This window comes from Varroa jacobsoni, unplaced genomic scaffold (genome assembly GCF_002532875.2).
Source record: "Varroa jacobsoni isolate VJ856 unplaced genomic scaffold, vjacob_1.0 scaffold_482, whole genome shotgun sequence".
Classification (NCBI taxonomy): domain Eukaryota; kingdom Metazoa; phylum Arthropoda; class Arachnida; order Mesostigmata; family Varroidae; genus Varroa; species Varroa jacobsoni.
Window position 1 is genome coordinate 138,549 of NW_019213384.1, and position 23,681 is coordinate 162,229.

Sequence of the window (23,681 nt, forward strand, 5' to 3'; positions counted from 1 at the left end):
ATAACATATATTTGTGCGAGAATAATCAGCTGTTATCTCTAATGTAAAAAGAGATCGTAATAAATATATTAATGAAAAAGTATCTAACATGAGGAGTCTGATTTTGGTTTTCACCCTTCTGTTTCGCCCATTGATAGCACCTAATTGTTACGCGAATTGGACCACGTATCGAATGTACTCCTAAACAACTAAAAGGCAGAATTAGAATATTTTAATGCATGCTGATGCTATGACCGAATAAGAAGAAATTACTTTTGGGAGCAGGGACCATAATTGCTTTTGCTGGCTTTTTAGGCATTCTCAAGCTTACAACGATTTCAAATAATGGATTTGTAAAAATAGCGCTTGCTTATTATTAATAAATTGCATATTATAACATATATCTATCGTAAGCAAAGGCGCAGACGCAACATTATTTTCTTAATTTTATTGTTCTCTGAGTAGACATTTTGAAATATTCACAAGTAGCGACTGCATCATTTCAACGAAATGTGCTAAGTATTGCTACAACGAAAAAAAAAAATGGCATTTCTTCTTATCATCATTGTCATTAAGCCGTCAGCTTTTCTCTCCGGAATGAAGATAGGCAATAGTAGCCACACAAACGAACAGCATTGACTGTCAACGGGCCGATAAGCCGGTAGAGATAGCCCTAGCTTTATACGACCGGTAGGCGTCTATCTGTCTATACGATGTTGTGGCGTTACATATCATTAGCAGGTAGCCCGGTGGGAATGACGCGACGGTGGCTATGACGGCGACCGTATTACCAACGGTTTTACAAGGTGCAAGTCGGATCTTCTAGCGTCTTGTTCAGTTTTCTGGTCGAGCGACTGCACCCATGATACGACCACGAGGCTTCTGTTGTTGTTATTGTGATCGTTTGCAGCCACTCAAAACAATCACATTCTCAAGTTGAACTCGATTTTCTGACTTGTCAGACTAAATCGAAAGCCTGAAGGTTCGCGATCCACTGTTGGAGTGCTTATGACTATTACGCTTGTAGACGAAGACAACAACCAAATCTTGTTACCTCCCTTCCGAAGTGTTCTTCTGACCACAACGTACGGCTTCTCTACCCGTCGGCTTCGTCCTGTGTCAATTTGTGACTTTATGTGAATGTCAATGCGTGCGTGTGAATATCTGTGTCAGCGAGCGTTTCGAGCCTGATCCAGTTGTTATTTGATGGTGACGATCGCAGTGGCAGCGGGCGCATTGTATTGGCAATTGTGCGCTGGACTTGTTGCTGTGAGTAGCCACTGCTCCTTCGTAAGGCCCCGGATCGCCTGCTAACTTACTGACTAATGGCCGGCAAGCAAGCGGTATTCCATCCCATAGTCGTGTTGCCGACTGCTCTTGAGCGAAGCTCCCGGATCGTCGTCGTTGCCGTCACCACTACTGGTCCTCCTGAATTTACCTGCCAGCGCTACTTTGCCGTTCGCGTGTCTGTTAGCTAGTGCGTCGGCTGAACTGGTTGTATGGCGTTGGTGCCAAGACGCTGCCGGCGTCCGTACGTACCACGACAACGACCATTCTACTACGAGTGACTCGGGCTTCGACACGCCGGGGTTGAATGCTGGTCCCGCTCTGCCGTGAGTTTATTGTTGCTGCAGCCATCGTTGCATCGATGCTGGAACTGTGCCGTGGCTGCTGACGTACGCGACGAGTCGAAGTAACCAGCCGGCTACTGACTTACCTGCCGATTGGTCTTTCTGTAACGAAGCACAATAAACAGCTGCACTACGACGTGACGACCTGTCGCCCTGACAAGACGTCGACTTAGACCCTTTATCTATCTAGCTAGCTCTTATATAGCATGGCTGTGCTGTACGACGGCCTAAGCGCATACTCGGTTCCGACGAGTAGAGACACTAATATCGGTCAAGTCAACAACCATCGTTGGAGTTCGCATCCATTCGTCATAACTATCGAGGAGTGGGAACAACAGTTGATAACTGGATACCGGCGACGGCTATGGTCATCGGTTTGTTGTTTCGGCCGCCACGCGGACTTGCCCACAGCATAGCTGTTCGCATTGTTTTCTGTTGTTGTCGTCGTCGTCGTCTACGGCCGGCAGCCTCTACAGCTGGCGCTACTCGCAAATAGTTTTCCACGTCGGCTTCCTACTTCAGTATGTGCGTTGCCTTTATTTAGCCGTTGTCTCTGTTATTCGTGTGTAAAACTTGAGGTGAGTGAAGTTGATGGGGTGAGTTAGTGGTCAAAAAGCGGCGTCGTTGTCGTCTGCGGCAGCAACTGCAGGGCCCAGCCCGCTAGCCGAACCCGCTCTGTCTGTCGGTGGGTCGTCCAACTTGAACCGATTTGGTGGCCACAGTCCGTCCATCCATCCGTCCCGTACGCCGCAAGAAGAGAAGCGAGCGGCGGCTCAGGAGCTGACTGAAGCAGTGACCGATGGACCGACCGACCGACCGACCCACCGGCTGGATTGTGGCTTGCCAACCAACGGCTAGAAAAAAGAATTGTTACCAAGAGTCCGTTGACATTACATCGACACTACACCGATAGAGAGATGAGCGGGGTCAAGAAGGCATGAGAAATGCTGCCAATGGAAAGAGAAAGAGAGAATTGTAGCGGGTGGCAGATGAAAATCGCGATGGAAGCGCCAACCGACAACGTCGTCGCTGCCGTTAACAACAACTGCAGCAACAACGATTGAAATCAGTCGCAGTTTCACAGAGCTGAAATGGCGATGGCGACGGCAGCAGCGATGGTTCATCGGCTCGGACGGTCACCGGCGGCGGAGGAGATCCGGTGAATTTCACAATTCGACAAACGCGAACGACATGGCGATGGCAGCTACAGCCGCAATGACGACGACAGCCACCGGTTGCAGTGGTGATGTTGACCGCCATCATTATATATAGTGAGAGCTTGAGACAAGTCAAATCAGCCTATGAAGGGAACGAAGATGCTAAAAGCATAGACGGACTTTTCTGCCTGCTGCTGCTGCTGCTGTTGTTGCTGCTGCTGCTGCTGCTGCTGCTGTTGCTGCTGCTGCTGCTGCTGGTGTTGCTGCTGTATCAGACAGAAACATTGAAATATCTAGAACGAGAGGGTTAGCTAGAGAGAACGAAAGAGCGTGCGAGAGAAGAACAATCTGTTGCGTGCGCTGGCCGGAGCTTCGTGGTACCGTCGTTGTCATTTTTGGCTTGATTTCTTCTTCGCTTGGCGCCTAGCGTCATTACGTTGGAAGCTGCTGATGATAGCGTTCTGTTGCTTTCAAGCGGGTGACAACGTCACCATTTTTGCTATAAAGGCTAATAGTTGTTGTAGTAAATGCCGCCATTGGAATTGTTTCTATGAAAGCGGATCTATTTACAGATTGTACTGGAATAGGCTGTATAAAAACAATAGGAAGTTGACTGAGTCATATCCTGTATTGTCGACGATTAAGTATATGTAAAAAATTTGCCAATCCTACTGTGGTTTTACTTCATAAAAATTAATTCGCTGCATTACTCTAAAATGACTGAATTATGATCAGTACTGTACGTTATTAAGGCATAAAGTTACATTTTGTCTCGGCACCTTCTGTTCAATAGCAACCGCAAATAGTATTTAGTCAATTGAAGCAATGCATGTATATTAACCGTGTTCATTTCCACTGACATTGATACCTACGGACGGTGTATTGTAGCCTAAATTAAGGATAGCTGCATCCTAACACAGCAAGACGTTATCAGCAAAGACGACCGATGAATTGTCGTGTGTAATTGAAATCATCGATTTTTTTTTAAACTACCTTAAAAAATGCATAATCATTCACATAGGCGATTATGCTTGTCTTTTAGGCGGACTGCTATTGAAATAGCCACTATACAGTCTGCTCTACGTTGCGCATGTTGGTACCGTTTCAATATGTCTCTTCTTTACCAGCAGCCTTTTCCCCCATCGATGTTTGTTTGTGTTTAGAAGTTGTCCGTACTACTGGTTTGCTGTTGTATTACTCAAGCTTCTACGCATCATGCCACTCAGCCCCATAGCCATATCGAGCTTATGGGGAACGCTTGTTGATGGTCGAGATGGCTGGTTTTTAGGAAGGAACGAAGCAAAGCAAGCGGTGCTAGCAGACGACAGCAGGCAGCCGGACCACGACAGCCACGGCGACGATAGAACGAGTGAACGGACGAGAAGCCTATCAGCGCAGCAGTGGCATAGCGCAGCAGCCTGGTCAAATGAAGGAACAGCAATTCACCGGACGAGAATAGATGAGAAGGACTGAGGAGGACGCAGGAGAACAGGCTGACTGTATGGGCTAGCAGCCAGCGGCGATAGTGTGGGTTAACTGTCGACACCGGGGAGAAGGCAAATCGATCAGGGAAGGTCGGTGGCAGTGAGGGGTTCAGAAAGGGCAGCGGACCTATCAGGGGAAGTGGAATCAGGCCAGGAGAGAATATAGAAATTGGGAGAATGAACAGAAGGAGTACGAGCAGAACGATTCAAAGGTTGACTATGGCGGGCGGAGGAAGGGGAAGACCGCGGGAACTGGGGTTTGTCGTCACCGCCGTGGCCGATGTTGCTTCGACAGCTGCGTCTGCTACTGATGATAATGATGATCGTGTGACTCATTCAGTCGCTCAGTCAGTCATACAATGATGATGTCCTGCGCCCCCGGTGAGCCGCCATGGAGTTTTCGTGGGTAGCAGCATAGCACGGTTGCTTACTCTGCCTGCTTCCTCGTTCAGAGAGGTCGGCGATCAGAGTTCGAAATGAAGCTTCAAACTCTGTCCTCCTTTGATAGGCTGAATAACAGCAGTAGCAAACCAAACGAGAGAAAACCGAACGGGTCGAGGGAATCGGATCGGGTCGTAGTGCAATTGCAAAGCGACTGCTGGGGAAAATCAACGCATCACTATAACCGTTTGTTTGTTTGGTTGGCTATAGCGTCGGCTTGAAACGCTTGTTTTCAGAAACGCTTGTGCACCAAAGGTTTTGAGATGGACGAGATAGATGGTAGCGATGCGTCTGATCAACTGGGGGGCCAAAGGGAAGGGACCACGGGGACACACGAGGGCAAGAAACAAAGAAAAGACATCGATAATTAGTTGGCGAATTGGAAGTCTTAAAGAACTGAACTATGATTGGCTGTAGAAGATGTCATAGCTGTAAGTAAAACCCAGAAAATGCCCGTACGGAAACCTGTCATATATCGGAATGATGTTTGCACGCACTTTGGAAAACACTCAGCTCGCTAATAGTCAAGTCGCAGTCAGCTCGCAATGTCAAGATCGTTGTGCTTGGTGTATGTATAGTGGAATCGAAGCGATGATTTTTTTACCTGCTCACAATTTCGGGCCAATTTAGCCAATCATGCGCACACTTTCAGATATGTAAACCTTTTCTCAGCTGCTCCGAACAAAACCGAATAAAGCTTTTAAGTGCGTTCACAGCTTCGACGTTTCCTGATCAGGGCAAATAGCCCACACGATTCTGACATAGCGCACATGATAAGTGCATTTATCTATTTACAATAAGTATGTTTATCTATTTATTAACTTTTTATAATTTCGTTTTTTAGGTGGCTCATTTTGCATTTCGTACGGGATGTGAATGGAGAGTACCGTGGTTATAATTTCAATAACATATACGAGATAGGGATGCTATGCGATCCATAATACCAACAACAACAACAACTGATGACTCATATTCCAAAAATTTGGTGTGACAAAAAACATTTGCAGGAATACATACAGATATTTGGCTTAAGGTGGCTTTTCTAGGAACAGAAATTAAATAAGGAATTTCCAATAAAAAAGTAATACAGTCATAAAGCTATTTATTCATAATGTGTATCTATCAACTCCAGACAAATACTATGTATAAATCATGCCGAGGTAGCCGGCTAAATTTAAATTTCTACAACGAAGAGGATCCCAAAATCGACGGATCCGATTCACTAGTCAATTTACGTATTGCAATCTAAACCTGAAGATGATAGAGTCGCAATACTCACCAACAATCACCTCTGACAGAAAACATTAAGGTTGTTGTTTGATAGAAAAAAAAAAACACCAACGTAGCAAAGGGCTGAGAATTTGGATTAGCACTGCAAACGTTACACTCACTAATTGACCTCTCGGAAGGACATGGCTACGCGTTTGTGGCGACGAAGTGGACCGCGGACAGCCGTTGTCCTGCTTACGTATTAACGGCCCCGTAACGGACACGGGAATCAATTTGAGGCGAAGCTTATGTCGGCTTCATCAGCTCAACTAAGCAACAAATGAATAATTGCTATGGCGGAGCGGTAGCGGTGACCGCATCGACGTATTGCCTCGCGACATCAATTGAACAACTCTTAGGCTCCTGCGTCTATCAGTTTGTTATTCTCTAAACGTCTAACTGTGGACAACTGTTTTGTATTACTCCATTGAGCGTTGTGAAGTTTTTGGCAGAATATCGCGATCTGTGAGCGTATATCATTAGAGAAATATACCAGTTAAAACTCTGACGGGCACCGTAACTATAGACTATCGATCTGTTAAAGGATTATTGTGAAAGGCAGTAGGTGAAATATAGGCTCGTCTAATTAGATGAGACACAAAATAGGAATAGCCGACTAGCTTGCGTTAACATAGCTAAAATCTATAATGATCAAAATGATCTGTCTTACATTGATCTACTAATACCCGTGGCACTAAACTAATACTTAATCTGGCAAATTCGGTGTACCTTTTTATTTGCGGATATCATCGTCAATGACAGACGATGCTGATTTTATGCCTAGCAGTAGGTACAAACATCGATTCTATAGATACGCTTGGAAAACAAGCTACATATAGAGCGAAAAAAAAATATGTAATACATGCCACGGCTACGTTGCCTTCCCCCTAGAAACTCCTCTCCCATAAATTTCCTTCCCCATAAATTAATACAATTCAATAATGAGTTTAGCTTCTACTTTAAAACACGTACATTTATGCACACATGCACATTATTGCACACAAATAATTTCATTAACCAATATTTGCTTGTACTATTCGTCATGGACATGTAATGGGTATTGCGGCCGTCCGCCTGCCGCTAGAACCAAAAGTATGCTATATTAAATAAAAATCGAAAAAAGTAACTAAAACAACGAGTTGCGCGAGACACCTGTCGCTTTCGGATCCACAGCTCCGCTGATGGTGATGGGGTTGCGGATCGTAGCAGCGTTAATAACAATTGTAAGAGTCATGGTTAGTTAATAGCACGGCACTCCATTGACGTAACTGGTGAATTATCTCTTCTTGTGGGGGGCGGTGGAGGTAGCAGGGATAGTAAAGGGATATCCATCACCATTGAACTTTTACTTAACTGCAATATTTTGATATCAGGTGAAATTGAGGCAGGACAAAAAACTGCACTAAATAGAAGAATATGGCCGGGGTCGTTTGTTGCTGGTGCTGTTGTCGCCTCGAAAGGTAGCGTGGCCATCACCATCATGAGCTCTGTTCAAGTAAAAAAAAAAAGTGGAGAATGTAAATTTTGCTGTAGGAACATTTTCAGGAAGCGGAGCAATTTTTGCGCGTTTTAAGAAGTGAAAACTCTTTCTCGCTATTCTTTTGTTAAGGCATACTGTCGAAAATAGTTTTTTACACCCTATGCAGGCTATAAATCTGCTTTACATAGGTAAACAATTGTTGTTCTTAGTTCGGGGTCTTTCAGGTCGCGTACACCTTACCTGTGTCCACTCAGATCGGTATGACCGTGTTCTATGATCCCTAATTTGCCGCCTCCGCCCGATTAACGTATACAAAATCCCGGCTCGTTTTGTCGCGTTTCCGGTACCAAGTGTCGATGTTATTCTAGTTTGTTTCCCTTTTGTATCTGCTTCATAAATTTCATTTGGAAGCATATTTTTGTGTTTGGCGGGGCTATTTCCAGTTTTGTTTCGACCACTTTATATTGGGATGCTGTGTATTGTTATTTGTTTTGATGGATCTGTCCGTTATAATGTTGGCGTTCTTTTGTCGATATTAATGATGTCGTTCGGACAGTTGGTGGCGGGTGAATCCACGACGTTGGTACAACGTAAGTTACAATTTGCCAAGCGCAACTTCCTTGGGCCTGTCATCCACTGTGATTGTCTCTCCGTTACCATATGGTGTTAGTCGTTCGTGTTCATTATAATAATGTGAAGCCAGCAATGGTAAAGATTATCGGTAGAGTCGAACTTAGCGGTGCAACCTCGCAGATTTTAACAGTTACTTGAATCACGTTGGCATTCGTCGTTTGTTATATTTCGGTTTGATACATTGTTTCGACCATCTTGCCTCGCAGGTGGGACTATAGCTATACGAAATGTTATATTTCAACAGAAATGAGTCTATTATGAGCTTTAGGTAGAGGTCTGCCTGTTTTCGGCTAGGGGTTGTTAGCCTGGCTTACTTTCATTTGTTCATGTTGCCAAAAAGGTCTTTAACCGATATTACTACTCTGGTAATTTTTTGGGTTACCGCATACGTAGAAAATTTGGTATATTAAGCACTACGAAATCCAGTGAGCATATTAATTAGAGAAGTCGGCAGAACGTAGGGTTAAATATAACGATGTTTTAAAGACCTGGAGGAACCGATGAGTCGGCCAATAGAAATTCTAAACCCTTTGAAAACTTGGTTAGGTTCAGAAACAATCTGAAGTAGTACGAAATTTACATTGCAAATCCCAACTTAAAATCTTCCATTTCCTGATAGTTTATCCATATTTGCGTAGGCCCAGAGCACTTGCCCCGCTTTCCGAGTTTCACACCATAATTACTTTGTGCTATTGGCTATCACTGATGATCGGGGTTTCTTTTCAATCTTTATCCCTACATTTCGATTGTTGATACCACCTACGTCTCTCTGAAATCACCATGTCGTCTGCTACAAAATTTTTCTCGATTATTTCCGAGATATTCGAATCACAGTAAAACAAGGAACTTTTTTTGTCTGAAACTTTCATTTTAAGATTGACCTACTCTAATTCTATGTAATTAGAAATGTGAGACATTTCGTAACGTCTAAAATTATCGCTGCTTATAGCCCTCACAACACGTGACGAGGATGTGACGTGAACTAATGTGATCTGAGAGGCGCTGAGGTTTTGAATGGACCGGAGCAACTATGCCGACTATTTTTCTATTTCCTACAGCCTTCATTATTTAATCAATTAAAAATTTGAGTATAAAGTAAAATTGTTGTCAGCTTGGGCTTGGTTACTTGGACTTTCGTGTCACTGATAGTATCTATAAAAAAGGTAAAAGTACCTAACATTCGCAGGTGACGTAAAAGCTATGTATTCGTTACCAAAACCTTAATCCGAGATATTAGTCTAGTGTGTAGTGCGCGACAATATACAGGCAAGGCCATGTTGTTTCAAGTATCGCATGCTGTTGAGATCCGAATTGCCGGCTCCGACGCTTTAAATAGGCCTATTGCCCAGCACGCCCACTCGCTATCGACAACCTGGTTGTCTTCGAATTCCTGTAAGCCAATCGACCAATTCCGATCAGATGGTTAGCTGGGGGTGAAGAAGGCGCAAGCCCAATTTAAACAGGGTTCTTGTTAGAGATCGTCCGATCAATTTGTTGAATACAGGAGGTCGAGTCGAACCATTTTCGGACCCAGTGCGGTTGCCCTATGAAGTCGATTAGATTGCTGTCTCAGAGGTACGTGTGTTTTTCAACGGGTTCTGCTGCAACGACCAGCAGGCGTTGTTTTTCAGCTGCACCGTAACGATGTCACCTGCACCCTGTTTGGTGCTAGCCCCAATAGCTGTCTTTACTTAAGCTATCACGATGGGCTCTGTCAACACCGTAGATAGTCACCTAGTGAAAAACATCTACTGAAAGGCGAGTTATCTTTTTTTGGCGAGCGATGTCTATGATATTCGTCTCTTCTTAAACTAGGTTTGTATGCGTACATGAGTGGGCCGACTTTGGTTCGACAGCGTCATTGCGTGCATCCGATAGATCGAAAAGCGGAGAACCGCGGTCGTCGTTTTCGTTGCTATCGTGTAAGTTGTGTGGCCTGGTTAGGAAGGTGCTATTGGCCGGTGAGCAAGCGTACTCTGCTATACAAATGTGGGGCTCCCTTCTCCACCCGATGCGGAGGAGCAACTCCAGATTCAAAGGCGATAGTAGCCTCTAGACTATAGTTTGTCTTCTGCGTTAGACTCAGGCACCGCACACAGGCGAGCAGTACAGGAGCAGTTTTGGATTCGACCAGCTTAGGTTCGCTCTTACGGATCTTGCGGTCCTTCGCTGTCCCCAGCTGTACCTGCAGCATTCGTAGAGCTCGTCTCGTTCACCCCCCATACCAGACAGCCAAGCGTTGGCCTAGCTGCTGCTCGCCTCCGTTGGGTTTCTGTTCGTGATGTGCGAGTGGGCCAGTGGGCGACTGAACGAACCAAACAAGTTCCCAGTCGTTGCAGGCTACAGCGCCACAATAAATTCCTCGATTGGCAGTATCACCCGAACGCTAGCGATTTACAGAAACGCTCAAACCGGTGCTATTGCCTGGGCTTCCACGCACCGATGAAGGTACTGAGCAGCAGTCGTTGTATTTAGTTGAAGTACAGACGATTCAACTTATAATAAGACGCGCATTGAAGTTGATTCGTAGCGGACTACCCTTCAAAGGAGCGGGAGGACTCGTCCGCTGTGGTCTCTTCTGAGCCTATTGAATAATTAGAAAAGGGCAGATACAGAAACCTACAGGTCACTACTATCAATAACAAACTTTACCTATATAACATTCGGTACGAGTATCCTCGAAATAAGTATGCAAAAAAATAATAAAAAATCCAAACTTAGTTCGTATTAATGGTAAAACAAGATTTTTGTTAACCAATTATATTTGGTATTGAAAATTCGTTTGTTGCCTAAGTATCGTCTTGGTTCCAAATGGCTCGTTCATAGTGACGATGTTAGCCTTTCAGAAGGTAAAAACGTAAAAATTGCTAGAGTAGGTCGGAGTTGTGTAGTATTATGTATGTTAAACGGTTATTGTATCGGTGTGGTCGAATTTTTTTCTCAGTTGTATCTTTGGAGGTCATTGGTAGCGATATAAGACCGGCAAGAAGAGGGTCGTGGCAGCAACAGCAAACACGACGAACACTCATCCAAACATAACAGGCGCCAGGCAATAATAACTCTGCCGATGCTGAGGATGGTTCCGACCTAGTAATCTAACTTTCGTCTTCTCCATCACGGCGGTTCTGATTGGGTCGTAGTCGCCGGATGTTGAAGCCGACTGACTGATATGGCCTAGCGGCAATAGAAAAGTGATAGAAGAATGGCTGCAGCAGCGGCGGCTGCTTTGGTGGTTATGAAGAGTGAAAGATACCCCAGCCAGCAGCCACCAGCCGCCGAGAGGCACCGCTAAGGTGGGGAGGGTGTTCTTCAAAAGCTGTGAGAATCGCAGCGAGCACAACCCCCTGAACCTCTGAATGTTACGCACAGGTTGTGTCACGTAGGCCAAGTACACAGGCACACTAGCTACTATTACTGCTACAAGTGTTAATAGTACGATGTTATTACGACGATAGGCGAGCACAAACAGACGACAAATGCTCGCGTGTACAGGGTACTTGGTTAGCTGAACCTTTAACAGAAGTTTCCTTGGAACCAATATATTAATATTCACCATCTATGTTTTTATCAATATAAGCAACTTGAAAAAAAAAGAAATCATGCAGTTGAAAACAAACACGAAGCTCTAGTTTATTTTTTCATTTATTACGTATGCCTTACTTACTAGCAAGAGCAGCGTGTGTAAACGCCGATACTTTTTCTCCTACAAATACAGTGAAAAAAGTAAAAATATAATAGTCTAAAATATTTGCGCCTTCGATTCATCTTGTCCTTTTTGTCGTCATCCATCTCTTCATAGTCGCCATCGTCGTGGTTGTAATCTTGACCGCCGCCGAGCGCCTTCGACGACGTGGCCGACGCAGATCTTGCTGACGCTTCTGTTGCAGCTGATCGTGAACAGGTACAACAGAGGCTTCAGCAACAACAGCTCTTAAAGCCATGTATGTGTACCTAAATTAAGAAACGGCCTAAATAATTCACCATATTGTTATTCAACGCTCAACAGTTAAATTATGTTTGTGGTTTTACTCGGCGTGCACTGAACCTACTCAGTCTTCCCTCGTAAAGTAAGAAAGATCAGGTCACTACATAAAAGCTCATATTTTCTTGATTTCTCTGAAGCTCAGTCCGCTGATACTTCTGAGTATGTATATCTTACTTAGCATCATGCGTAAATGTCGTGGTGTTGGCCGCCGCTGCTATTGACCATCAACAGGTATAGCAGTAGCAACAGCAGCGGCAGTAGAGCCTAAAATGCGTGGGGCTGTGGAACATGCATGCCCCAATGTGTGCGCTCGATTTAACTGACTTAACATTGCTTTAGCTGCCGTCTTTGACTAGTTTAGTCTTGCTCGTGGCGGTGCCTTAACTGGTGGGCCCCCGGCGATGGCCCGCTACCCACGGGCCGGCTGGCGGACAAAATCCGTCGAAATTCGCCTGTGGCTGCGGAGAAAGGAGCGAAGGGAGGGCAACGGCAGGGGGAGGAGATGGATGGGGATCTCCGGTTGGCCAACCAGTTTGCCGTCTGTTTCGTTAGTGATAGCTCTAGGGCTGGTGCGACGGCAGCTGTTACAGGTATCTAAAATTGAACACAAACGAAGAAGATGGGGCGAAGCACACCAAAAGGGACGAAGAGGAGGAAGCACTTCGCGGCATCGATAGCACTAGTAGTAAACTCGTTGTCGAAGCAAAGCCAGCAATGGCCGCCTGCAGTACTGACCGCGCGGTAGTCGACGTAGAGACATTCCGCTGGTTGCCGTTTGATGGTGCTGCTGCGGTTTATGCTGTTACGGCCACTACGGCCGTTGTCTTTGTCTGTCTTCAAACAGTCGAAACAAACAGGCAATCAAGTTAGCGAAAAGGGAACTGTGTTGTTGGCACTGGCGCTGCTACCGCCACCGCTTATCTTTTTTGTAGTGAATCCGTTCGTCTGAAACTTGTTGCTGTGCCGCATCGCGCTGCGTCAAGGATGGTAACGACTGTGCCTCATAGCAGACACCCGGCTGTCGGTAACTGTCGGCCAATCGCCCGATAGCTGCCGTCCTACCAAACTCGATTAAGCTAAACCAACTAATAAACTGCATAGAACCAAATGGAGGATCAAAGCGAACCAAGAGCTCTACGTGGCTCAGAAACCCGCTTCGCTATACGGTTAGTTACTGAGACGAACGGAGCGTCGAATAGCTATATCTAGTCAGTTAACCACCTAGGTCACCAAACGTCACTGTATATTCTCCGTACGTTTACATTTGTGCACCACCTTAGCTATTGTTACGGTCCTTACTCTTCGATTGCCACCGAGCGCCGTGATGCAAGAATACTTATATGCTGCAAGCAGCGACAGGGCGGGAAAGACTTGCCGTCATCGTAGCTGGGGACGATTTCACATATCGCACGCGATTATACACACTTACGTCCCCAAAGACCCACACGTGCCTAAGACAGACACTCTTTCACAATACGCTAACGCACGCACGCCATGGCCTGTAACGAGCAGACCCAGAAGCCATCTAGCTATTAGAATCATCATTCATATTGTAAGTGTACAAATTATTCTATATTGTTACTGGCAGTGACATAAATGTATCAATGATTGGTTTCTAATATCTACTTCCTGTGCTGTATAGCTTCTACCTATTGCTGTTACCGATGGCCGTTATTGAGGAGCCTGAAATATCCATCATGGATAGATTTCGTCATCGTAGGAAGAGGTAATTCAAATTGGTTTGCAATCAACGAGTAAAACAGCGGCGAACGTTATTGAACAGCAGGAGTAGACAATTAGCTAGAAAGTAAGCAGACATGCAAGAACTGCGGCAGCAAAAACACAGGCCAGCCAGGCTAGCTAGCTTTATAGGTCAGTCTGTGTCTTCGTCCACCCACTCGTTTAAGTGAAAGTTAGTTAGCGTCCGTATGTATGAAAAATGTCTTACACTTACTGCTGTTCTTTGTGGTTCAAAGTTATAGTCGGTCGACTTGTTCGTCTGCAGCGTGGGCTGCTGTTGCTGTCTGCTCGCCTATAGAGAGAAAGGCCACTCGCTTTTAAGGCGGTAGAATAAACTTCAGAAGAAGAACATCGGGTCGGTAGAAGCACGTCGCATCAAATTTAGCAGGTAAAGTAGTTAAGTTGGGGTATCGGAAGAAGGCAGCTATGAGCAAGCTGAACATTGAAACTGTAAGGGATTGCAGGTCGGGGGTGTTGGCCGCACCCCCAGTCAAGCTTGACAGCAGAGGAACTACAATATTACTGATAGAATTCAACATGATATATTTAAACGACAATGTTATAAACTTCGCTTGCGTAGCTGATAGAAAATGGTTACTTGTGTCGGTATAATTGGCAAAGAATTGATGCAGTAGAGAATACGTGTTAGTAGTTTCCCTGTTGTTGGGCATACAGTGGTTTTCATTACAAGAAAGAATAGAGCATCTCTACTCTCTTTGCAGGGTATCATCAGATTATGCTTGTGCTCTATACGTAGCCATTCAATCGGTTGTTTCGGACCCAGTCGCGCGCCAATCGTGCGACCCCAGTCTGAATGAAGGGGTGAAACAACATTCCAACAGACATGATTTGGCAGATCGGGACTGTTAAAAGCCTGTCCGGTGGTATGGTAGATGGCGACGCAAGGGGCAAATCAGGATCTGTCAGGAGAATGCTTGACAGATACGTTTTTTCTAGAATTTTTTTTTGGAGAAAATGGCAAAATCTGTAGATATTTATGGAAAAAGGAAGAAGATTTTTTTTCAAACAATCGTTCTTCCCTCTAACTCCTACGCATACATATATAGAGTAGCTTAACATCTCGTTTACTCGTAGATAAGCGGGAAACTAGAGCTTAAATAAGATTCTTAGGTGTCAGTAAAGCAATACTACGATTGCTGTTATATTAATGAGCTTGTACAAGATTGAGCAAAATGAGGAAAGACAGTTTTTCAAGGTGGCAAAGGTACAAACCTGACACTACGAAGGGAATCGGGAGGAGATAGTCTCTAGCTTGTTCATTTATTGGCTCGTCGTCGTTCTATTGGTGGGAAGAGGGACAGGATGTGGTAGCGCATTGTAGGCTGAGGTCGACAGGAACCAGTTTAATTGGGGCCAGGTATGACAGGGATGTTCCAGAACGGTACAACCTCACTAGAACATTAGTTGTAGCGCCAGTTAGGTAACACTAGCTGCTAGACTATGGGCAGCAAGTGGTCACGCTGGTAGGTTACTTGGACAACGAGCGTGCGAACGATCCACGCGTCACCAAATGCAGCCAGCAAATGACGGTAGCCATCGCGCTCACTGTTTCACAAACGAACAGCGACGAAAGGGACGCTGAACAGCTGACCAGCCGACCAGGTGGGCCAGTGCGGGGAGCGTAGTAGCAGCAATAACAGAAGTGCCTGCAACAACGGGGACAGCTACCCGAGCAGAAGCCCAATGACAAAGTTGTAGTTGTTGGAATTTGGTAGGACCAACTCACACTCGTGGGTGCATGACAGCGAGAACAGAGCAACAGACTTCTTAGAGAGAACGTAACTGTCTTGGGTGTCAGTGATTCCAGGGAGCCAGCTGCTGCTCTTGCTAGCCAGCAAGATGGGGCAAATATTGGTAATACTGCCTCACTCATTGCCGAAGTACCTTAGTAGAGTACCTTGGCTAATAAACAGTATGCGGATGCGCCATAGCTAATTATTTGCCCACGACTCTAATTGGCATTTTTTATCTTGTGATCCACAAGTTCCTGGAAGATGCAATCAAGAGGATTGAACTGAGCCCCTGCAATTTTTCACTGTTCAGCGTAGAATGAACTAACAAATAGAGTCAACTGCCTTCAAAATTTGATGCCGATAGCTTTAGCTAAAAAATGACCACCCCAACCAAATGTGTTCTTCACTGAAAAAAAGCCTAGCCAAGTTCTCTAGCTGAAGAAATCGAGGTTCAGATCGAATATCTAACACCCGCGTCCGCCAAATAATCTGCTCGCATGATGTGTGCTGTTGGCTTGTGTTTTATACCAAATGCACCACCTACCAGACCCATAACTAACACACGAACGGCTTGTAGTTAAAACAGAAGAAGACAAAGCTAAAAGTCTAAAATGAACGAACGCAAAAGCAAATGTCATTGTTTTCTCTTAATGTGCCACTTGCTACATAGTTTCTATTAAACGTCAGAGCGTTGACGGTGCCCAAGACGACGGCGGTCACCCCGAACCTTGTTGAAGACATCGCGCTCTTATGGCGAACACTTGTAATCCATATTACAGCGGCATTTTGAGTCGAATGAAGTACGGCATGCTTCAGTTGTAGAGTGCCGCTGCTGCTAGTGATTCGCTTGTATACATGTACATGCACACTATATGTATGTATATATATCCTTACGTATACGCTCACATTGGGGGTTCAGCCGAGCAAGCAGCGAGGCGGGTAGGGAGCGAGAGTGTCGCTTGCTTGTTTGCCCCGCAGCAACAGCACCGTTCTTGCCACCGGCAGGAGCAGCAAGACCAAAAGTAGCCCAAAAGCGGGTCTGGGCCGCGGGGTAGCTACTGGTTTCAGAAGGCTAAGAGAGGGAGATCGGAGGGGATCGTAACGACGCCTGAACAGAGCTTGATTGGGGCTAAAGCTGTTGGGCAGTAAGTACCGCCATAACTCCTAGTGTTACAACAACTGGATCACACTAGTTCTTTTGGATAGGTCTGAGACCTCTGTCTGCCCGGAGCGGCCGCTAGTAGACAGGACGGTGGGTGCTGAAGGCCGTGGGGTAGTAGCTTGAACAGCTCCTAATCTCCACTTGTTTGCGAACCAAATTAAACCTACAAAACGGCAAATCGGATGGGAGGGAAAAGATATGAATTAGCGATCACGCCATCATCAATATGAGGTTCGATACTAATATTAAGACAATTGGAAACGGTTCGATTTTGTGCATTAAAAAGCAAATATTCAAAATGAGTTCACCGTGATACCATTGAGTACAGAACGTTTGCGAGACGGATCTAGCTATATTAGGTCGGATGAGTACCTGAAATAGCAGCGGAAGTAAAATTCATTGAAAGGAACACATTTTTCAAACTGTATCAGTGCTTTAATTGGCATTACAATAGAAAGGACGAGGAAGTCTGTAATATTTGCTAGATACATGCAAAGTTAGCTCCCCCTAATGGCTCTTTTACTGCTATGTTGACGACTTATGAGGGCGTGTTGATTATGGATAAAAAAATAAAGTAGCCTTCCGGTCTGCGTTCACAATTATGAAAAAGTGACGTTCCAATCGATTTGTTTAGGTTTAATGCAACGGCACGATATTCTAAGGAAGATTGACTAAGTGCATCCGTTCATGTTTCGCTAGGGGGCAATGATATTCTATCACGAACGAATCCTTCGTGCGCGAATAAGTGTGTCTCTCGGTACATGCTAAAGTATGTGTATTGGCTAAATATTCTGTCTGTTATTTGCTTTCATGACTCGCGGTACTGGTTCAGTAGATGCTATTTAGCGAGAGGCAAAAGGAAGACTGACGCTTTCTGTGCCGTCTGTAACCCAGCTGTCGGCAGACAAAACGATGTACTTTGACCTGTTCAACCGTGGAGGACACGGCTATAGCTATACATAGGCACGAAGGTAAGGAAAAGGCAGACGAAAAACTACTCGCATGCAACATCGTTTTCTTACCAAGTAAACAAAAATCAATACATTATGATGATTTTGTAAGCAATGCATCCGCGATCAGTACTGACATGGGTCAGCTAATGCGGTTTTCCCATACTAACAACGATGTTGTTCCAATGAATTTTCCTATGCATCGAATTTTTCCAACTGGAGGAACAGGCGAGAGAAGTTTTTTGTCGTATTGTGTGACTTTTGACGAGTTTGCATTGTATTCTAAACAGCTCTTCAATGTGCGGACGATGGACATGAAATAATGCATGAAAGACCGGCCGCATATGGACGACTAAAATAGGGAAATATTATATTACCAGTCGTTGAAAATCCTGCGGGATCTAGGACTGCCGACTTTTGTCTAGCGGCAGGCTATGCTCGAGAAGTTGGCAATGGGTCGGTCTGTAGTCCTCGTGCGTGCTTCCAACGGGACATGGCAATGAGGCGTCGCGAATTCTGCGACGACTTATAATTAAGACTTGGCTCTAGAATATCTGAATGTCCAAAGAACTCGGATCTAACAACGGAGTTGGTCCGGCAGCAGCTATGTTTGGACAATAATGATGACCTTTTTGCAGATAGATTTCCGAATGCTGTCTATTTACTATATGCTATGGTCTATTAGACCCCTGTATATCGGCAGATGTGTAAACATCAAGCGAGCACTGTCACCTGAGCCCGTCGGAGCATCGCGTCCTGAACGTTCCGTACGACTGGGCTAACATCCGATGTTATACAAATTAAGTCGACTGCCTAGTAACTCGTTTTAACATTCTATTTTTCCTACCTAAAGTTATCGTTTGAAATAATCGTTTCGTTATAACCAGATGCAACACGTTAGACGCTAGTAGTGATTGTTAGCAGGATATGTCTACTGACTTAAGATTTGTTTTTTTTGAAGAGGTTCTATTTTTTAGCTTGCAAATTTGTCTGTTGATGTCGCTGGCTAGACGATTGGAACCATTGAAAACAGAGCCAAAAAAAAATGGCAGAAGTGCACCCGCGTTGCCACCGCTGGTCGCCAATCATCGTTGCACTTTGGTTGTGTTTGTAGTCCAGTGATGACGCTCACTCGTCGCCTGGTCACAGAGCAACCGAAAGCAGGGTAATGGTGACTGGGAGCCTGGCTATGTGACTATGCTTTCCTTCTCTTGAGGCTTCTCTAGAAGCAGGAGAACGATGACTCAGCAGGCCACCGCGGAGAGACCACCTCTGGTTTGGTGAAGTGAATTAGATTAAAACTGAACGAAAGAACAGAATAGAACGGCGGACGGTAAGGTGACGAGGATAAATATCATAGATAGTCTATCTCTACATACTACTGTTATTATTGCAAGTTGGGCTGTCAACTAATATTCGCTATTGAATAAGATTAAAGGAGGTTTGCGGGAGCCTAGAATATGGTGTAAACTTCTAAGGAGCGCTAGAACTAAATGGCGCCTTTAGCCGAAGCCTCTAGACAAGATAAACGAAAGATTTGAAGTAATTGACAAACATTATAATTCGCTCAACTTTCACTAGGGACCCATTCAATTGTAAAACGACTATGGTTTTCTATAGAAAATATGACAGAACGTCGTCGTAATTAGTGATAATAATTTGGTAGAAAAAGACCAGTATACAGGTACAGGAACTATCAGGTGTTATTAAATTGGCATTTTATATTGAAAACGTGTTGGCGGACATTTGCAATGATTGAAAATCCTTTTTTGGTTGCCATTTATTCCTGCTTACATAGCGAATTTTGTAAGTGACATTATTGGAACACGCGTACGTTTCTTTCGCGCCTTAACGACAGTCACATCTCGACCGTCATTCCCACGCTTGTGATGCACGTTTTCCGCTAAACGCCGTCCGATAAGGCTTTTTAAACTTAACAAAATAGGCAAAAAAAAAATCGTAAGACCACCGCGTACCAGGATTAACTACGGGACATTATTTTGAGCTAGATTTTTGATTCCTGCAACTGTTTTAAAGGCCATCGTCATAGCGAGCGTTGCCCATGTATGCGGTATTTGTGCTCGCTGCTCGACCCCGCTAAGAATATCTTTCATTTCTATCTCAACCTCTGTGCGTAGAGATGCGATGACTAGCAATGGCGTCGGTATTAGTTTGTTTCACCTCGCCTCAATCTGTATATCCATCCACTTGTCTGTCTGCTGATTTGTTTTTCGGTCTATGCCCATTGGTGTTTCGTTGGTTGTGTGGGTGTGTATCAGCGCGTGTCTGTGTGTCCCAACGAGTGCCGCGTGTTGCACAAGAAGAAGCAGAAGCCCCCGCCGCTACTGCCGACACAACCGCCATCGATGTTGAATCAGAAGTCGAAGACTCGGACGGTGAAGACGAAGTTGTTGTTTGTTGAACGCCGTTGATACAACGAACAATTGTTTAATAGTACAACAAAGAATTGGCAGCAATAGCAGCATCGGCAGTGGCCTGCGGATGTTGTTGTTGCTGGCTGCATAGGGCTGAGATCGTTCGATCGACAACTCTGTCGCCCCGCAACAAGCTTTCCGTTCGCTGCCAGTGCTACAACGGCCGCTTCCTAACCGGAGTTTTGACTGTGCTAGGCATAAGCGTGAGCAGGATTGACTTTGCCACTCCGTGCATCCTGTGCACGTCGATATGCCTGTATGTGCGTAGTGTTCCGTACTTTTTGCCTGCCTATCTATCCCTGTATGTTCCTGTCTGTATGTGTGTGTGTGTGTGTGTGTGTGCGTGCGTGCGAGCAGTGAATGTAGCTCATTGTGCGCGGATCGGTATTGCGACGAATTCCTTTGGCAATATGGCTGCCGGTGCAGCAGATTGTCGCTGATATTGCCACTTCTGTTGCTGCTGCTAAAACTTTTATGACTGTTATTTGGTCGCTGTTGCGCTGGTTCGGTTACACAGTTGGGTTTGGACAAAATCAACGAGTTCGTCGCCACTGTCGTCGCCGCCAGTTCATTCCCCCTAGCGGTTGGTCGTCGAAATCAATGGACAGCCCGAGCAACTGGATAGAAGGGAAGACAGTTAGTAGCGTCTTCTTCATTGGCAGCACAGACACCACCGGCAAGCACAAGTGCTCTATAGCAACGCAGGATCGCTGCCGTTACCGGCGGTGATGTGATGCTGTGGCGACCGGGAAATAAAACGAGAGAAACTCAACGACAGCGGCAGGTCCGTTTTCTGCTGTTTTGACTGACCGTACGGTCGCGCGCCATTCGCCACCGGCACGATATACTGCTGAATGCTGCTACAGCTACCGCTTGAGGGACAAGCAGTGAACAAACGAACGGCATTTGATTTTCGTCGTTGTCGCCTCTTTTCCTTTCCTTCCTATTCGTAGTCTTCAACTTTGTTCGTCTTTATCGTTCTAACTGTGTGCTTCTACTGCAGTTGCCGTTAGTGCTACTAGCGGCGCTAGTGTGAGGCGCTGCGGACGCTGTTCAATTGAACTGAAGTCCTTCACTTCGTTAGAAACGAAAACGATGATAAAGGAGAAGGGAAGGTCGACAGCAAAGAGAACTAGAAAAAAAAGCGAGGAGGGGGGTCGGGACCCCAAAATGTAAGAAGATGTGGGCAGCAGATGATGGAGCGAGAGAGCTCGATGGAGCTCAGAACGAACCGAGAGAACAGAAATAGAACCAATGATTGGCCGGGCAAAGTTTATGAAGAGCGTACGAATGCGCTGTTTGTAATATCGATGACGACGACGATTGCAGTGGTACTCTTGTTGCAGCTCGTCAGCTGTACGAACAAGAACAATTGTAGTAACAACTCGGCCAAAAAGCAATGAAATGCTGTGGCGTGGGGTCTCGTATGCTTATTATAACTGATGAATGGATGCAGACAGGAGCACCTCAGATTTGCACTGATATCTTGCAGCATTAGTTAAAGGTAAAACAACAGACTCATTGCGCCCATGTGTGTTCTTCCCATACATGGCCAATAAAAGGATTTCGTAATAGTGTTGAACAGCATCTCACAGTTAAGTAAGCAGCAACAGTAGCAATGCTCTTTTCTTTTTTTTTTAGTATTTATGCAGTTGCTACAAAAAATAAGCTTTTTTCAAGATAAGGTGATGGTGGCTTCAAAGTGCGGAGCAAGCGAACCAAGTTACCACTAATATTAATAATGATACCGTAGGTGCTAATAGTAGACTAATACGACTGACCATACGCCATATCGCTTCCGAGGAATGAGCCGAGGGAATTAAAAAAAGAGATAAACCAGAACGGGCGGGCGAAGGAACAGAACGAACGACCTGCGCCACGGCAGCAGGCGTGCCGATTGTGATGGTAATGGCAAGAGGGTCGTCAGTCGATCGGCGCTGTTCCGATAAGGGCAACGTAAGTACCCAACACAAGTAACCGTTGATTCAGACTATAAAGGCGGCGCGCGCACGCATGGCGTGGCATTAGCAATCACGGCTGAAGGAAAGATCACTTATATTGTTGCTGGTCAGTTATGGTCCGAGGAATAACAAAATCAGCTGCGAATGAGGGCTTAAACTCGTCCGTGGGCAAAAAGCTGCCGAATTCCGGTAACAGATTTAGGCAGGCTAATGCGCGCACGTAACGGCTTACAAAACGCTATTGGATTCATGAAAAATCAACATCAGCCACTCAATTGAGTGCCCAAGTGCTGGAAGACTTATTTAAATAGCGCTCGAAATGGTGAAATAAACTGATTGACGAACTGTGGGGTTCAGTACGACTGTCCCCCTCTGTAGGGTTTTTGTACATTTCAAGCGGGCGATACTAACTCCAACATCACAGATGGGGTGATAAGAGAATAGTATGGTCATCAGGAATGGTCAACCAAACGCTCCATCACGGGTCGTGTAGTAAATTAGTAGAATTTGGAACATTGCAGAACAGCAGTCTACGTAGATATCGCTGAATGAAGACAGTAGTGCACGAATCGCCCGAAGTAGGAAAACGCTGAAGATCAAGGCTATCATTTGCTAATATTTTCATTAAACAATATTCGGATAACGAGGCTGAGGTGGAGGCGCTATTAGAATTTTGATTAAATGCTACATTGAGCCAGCCTCTTGTGTGGGTGGCTACTTTTACACAGTGCCTATACCCGCAATAGTTGTATATAGCCATTGACCAAGCTGTATTTGTACCTTCGTGGGTGTAGCCTTTCTTAAAAAATATAAACAACGTTGTGGTGAGGCAAAATTACAGGTAAAAATCGAACTGAATTTCTCATACCCAGGACAATTCCTTTTACGTTACGTAGTTAATACGTGACTGTACTGATTGCACATCGGCATTTACGCACACGCAGAGGCTTACGCTTAATATGCAAAATTCAAGCTGAAACACTTCGTACGTCGTATAACAGCTTGCGCGTACGCGTTCTGGCCAAATGATTTGATGCTTGGTGTGCCACCGAGAGCACAAATTCAGAATACCACGAAAAACGTGGAACACTGCCCAGCGCATCCCTAGCACTTCGCCCAGTTTCGAATAAGGACGAACGACATCGAAAAACTACGGGCGCAAGGCGACCGCGTCAGTCAGAGGTCAGTTTCTGAACATTTGCTTTCCTAAAGAATCACTCCAGTCTGCTCGTTGGGCCATTGAGAACGAAATATGCTATTATCACTAGATCGATAACATTCTCTGTAATATTATTAATGTTATTATTTTTATTCATTTCTAAAACAGAGACGAAAACGAAGCGTTCCCGTCAACTCCGCAGTTGATTTCATTGGCAACAAAATGATTTGGCGGCATAGAGTTCGGTAGACAGTTAACATAGAAAAACTGAGGATAAAGAGCGATTAGCAACAATTTAGTCGGATGGTCGGCAACTTCCAGTTCGACACATTGATGAGACAGCTATTGATGAAACGCAACCTATTCTGTCTCGGGCCAAGAGCAGCAGCGGCCCCATATCTATAAGTATTCTACGTATAGCAATGCTTACTATCTATTCTATAAGATCTGTTGTTGTTGTA

At 45.1% G+C, this 23,681-nt stretch overlaps 1 protein-coding gene and 1 long non-coding RNA gene across 2 annotated transcripts in view; one reads left to right on the forward strand and one right to left on the reverse strand.

The window, feature by feature from the left end:
- LOC111260834 (uncharacterized) overlaps positions 1-23,681 on the forward strand; it is a 52,781-nt gene that overhangs the window by 17,258 nt on the left and 11,842 nt on the right. The gene's annotated exons all lie outside the window — the stretch shown is intronic.
- On the reverse strand, positions 6,970-14,199 carry LOC147753448 (uncharacterized). Its single transcript, XR_015311216.1, has 2 exons — positions 7,682-14,199; positions 6,970-7,448 (listed from the first exon to the last, which is right to left on the reverse strand). It is a non-coding gene; the product is annotated as an uncharacterized LOC147753448 (long non-coding RNA).